This window comes from Myotis davidii, unplaced genomic scaffold (genome assembly GCF_000327345.1).
Source record: "Myotis davidii unplaced genomic scaffold, ASM32734v1 scaffold162, whole genome shotgun sequence".
Classification (NCBI taxonomy): Eukaryota; Metazoa; Chordata; class Mammalia; order Chiroptera; family Vespertilionidae; genus Myotis; species Myotis davidii.
In genome coordinates, this window is record NW_006300036.1 from 2,352,929 (window position 1) to 2,355,753 (window position 2,825).

The window sequence follows — 2,825 nt, forward strand, 5'->3', positions numbered from 1 at the left end:
TAGGGTTGTCCCCCTGATATTTCAAGTATTCCCCCCTGGACCATACATAACTATTAACAATATTATTATTATTATTATTATTATTCGCAAGGAGGAAAATGGTAAAGATTCACCATGGGCCGCCACCCGCCCGATATTGTAAGAACAAGCTGTACCCAGTCTCGCTTCTGCCAAGATGTGCCTGATGCCGAGATCAGCATCTTTGACCTGGGGCGGAAGAAGGCTAAAGTGGATGAGCTCCCACTCTGTGGCCACATGGTGTCAGACGAATATGACCAGCTCTCCTCCGAAGCCCTGGAGGCTGCCGGTATTTGTGCCAACAAGTACATGGTGAACAGTTGTGGCAAAGATGGCTTTCACATCCGAGTGTGGCTCCACCCCTTCCACGGCATCCGCATCAACAAGATGTTGTCCTGTGCTGGGGCTGACAGGCTCGAAACAGGTATGCGGGGTGCCTTTGGGAAGCCCCAAGGCACAGTGGCCAGAGTCCATATTGGCCAAGTCATCATGTCCATCCGCACCAACCTGCAGAAGAAGGAGCATGTGATCGAGGCCCTACGCAGAGCCAAGTTCAAGTTCCCTGGCAGCCAGAAGATCCACACCTCCAAGAAGTGGGGCTTTAGTAACTTTAATGCGGATGAGTTTGAAGACATGGTGGCCGAGAAGCGCCTCATCCCAGATGGCTGTGGGATCAAATACATCCCTAATCATGGTTCCCTGGACAAATGGCGAGCCCTGTACTTGTGAGAGTCTCAGTGCTGCTCCCACCTTACACCCACGAATAAATGAACTTTCCATAAAAATAAAATAAAATAAATAGGAAACTGTTCCCCTGTATTAACGTTATATGGTGCTGCTTCAGTTTCCTCTCAGGGTGGAGATATCTCTATGCAATGCAACAGACACACACATACCAACCCACACGCAAACACACATATTTCTTGTGCCTCTTCCTTTTTCTTCTCTTAACATTAGACGTAGTTGGCTCCATTCTCCACAAAATACACAATGAAGAGACTCTCACAAATTATCAACACCTGGAACACATTTTCTCTTGGCTGTGGTCGAATAGGTATCTTTACTCAGAATGGGGAAATAGACCAGACCCCTGTCATGCCTGACTTGAACATTTACTTGCTATTAGCTTAGTTTCCTTAATTTCAGCATCTAAGGATTAGATGTTTTAAATATCAAGATATTCTTTCCCTTCTAAAGTGAAAGTGACCTGCTGTCTTCAAAATTGTCTTCCTGTGCAGTAGATAATGGATCCATGCAAGTTTAAATGTTAATAACAACGGAGGCACCTGTGATGGAAGGAGGAGTAAATGGTTTGAGGAAAAGTAACTAATATTTGCAAATCTATGCTGCCATGTCATCAATGTTAACTCTGATTTATGTTTTACTTAATTTCACAAGTTGTTAAAACATTTTTAACAACTACCACTTTTCTCTTGCTTCTGGTCCCAAACTTATCCAAAGAATGTGGTTTGGATGAGTTAATATTTATTTACTGTTTGCTTACCTATTAGTACCACTGAATTGATCAAGATGCAAAGTTGTTTGAGAATTAATACTTTGGGTCATTAATGAAAATAAAACCTGCTCCTATTGAGGAAATAAAACAAGAAGTGATAAAAACTGTGAGGGAGTCTATCTCATACAACTTCTTTTGTTGACAAACAGACATAATAATTAAAGTGAAGATGAATGTTGATGGCAATCCTATATAATAAAGAGATAATATGCAAATTGACTGTCACACCCTCACACAAGATGACCACCCCCATGTGGTCAAAAGATGGCCACCCCATGTGGTCACAAGATGGCTGGCAGGGGAGGGCAGTTGGGGGTTACCAGGCTGGCAGGGAAGTGCAGTTGAAGAGGACCAGGACTGCAGAAGAGGGCAGTTATGGGCAAACAGACCATCAAGGGGAGCAGTTGGGGGTAAACAGGCCTGCAGAGCAGTGCAGTTAGGGGCAAACAGGTAGGCAGGGAAGAGCAGTTGGGAAGGACCAGGCCTGCAGGTGAGGGCAGTAGGGGGCAACCAGGCCTGCAGGGGAGGGCAGTTGGGGGGAGCAGGCCTGCAGGGGGGGCAGTTAGGGGTGACCAGACCAGCAGAGGAGGGCAGTTAGGGCAACCGGGCCAGCAGGGGAGGGCAGTTGTGAGCAATCAGGCTGGCAGGAGATCAGGTAGCATCTATCAGGCTGGCAGAGGAGTGGTTAGAGAGCGATAAGGCTGGCAGGCAGAAGCTTTTAGGGGCAATCAGGCAGGCAGGAAGGCAGGTGAGCGGTTAGGAGCCAGCAGTCCCAGATTGTGAGAGGGATGTCCAACTGCTGGCAGTCAGACATCAAAAGCGTGGCCCGGGGGAGGGCGGTCCCTCAGCCCGGCCTGCACGCTCTCCAATCTGGGACCCCTTGGGGGATGTCCGAATGCTGGTTTAGGCCCGATCCCTGTGGGCACTGCTGGCAGTCAGACATCATCCCAAGGGGTCCCAGATTGGAGATGGTGCAGGCTGGACTGAGGGACATCCACCTGCCCCCACAGTGCACTTATTTCATGCACTGGGCCTCTAGTAGTATCATAAAGTTATTATTGACTTACGTATAATTTAATTGTTGATTTCTAAGCTTACCTACAATTTTTTTGTAACAATGCATACTCTTCTATACACCCCAAATGAGAACTTCTCACATTGCAAAGTAGCCCTTCCAATACTCTCTGATCAAAATCTGCACTTAAAAATGCTAATTCAAAAGTTTCAGAACTTTCCAGCAGTTCTATAACTGGCCTGTGCTCTCATTTTACAAACCAGATGAACACTCTCT

General features: G+C 46.7%; 1 pseudogene; it reads left to right on the plus strand.

Moving 5' to 3' along the window:
* Window positions 1-98: 98 nt before the first annotated feature.
* On the plus strand, window positions 99-747 carry LOC102757673 (annotated as a pseudogene).
* Window positions 748-2,825: the final 2,078 nt, after the last annotated feature.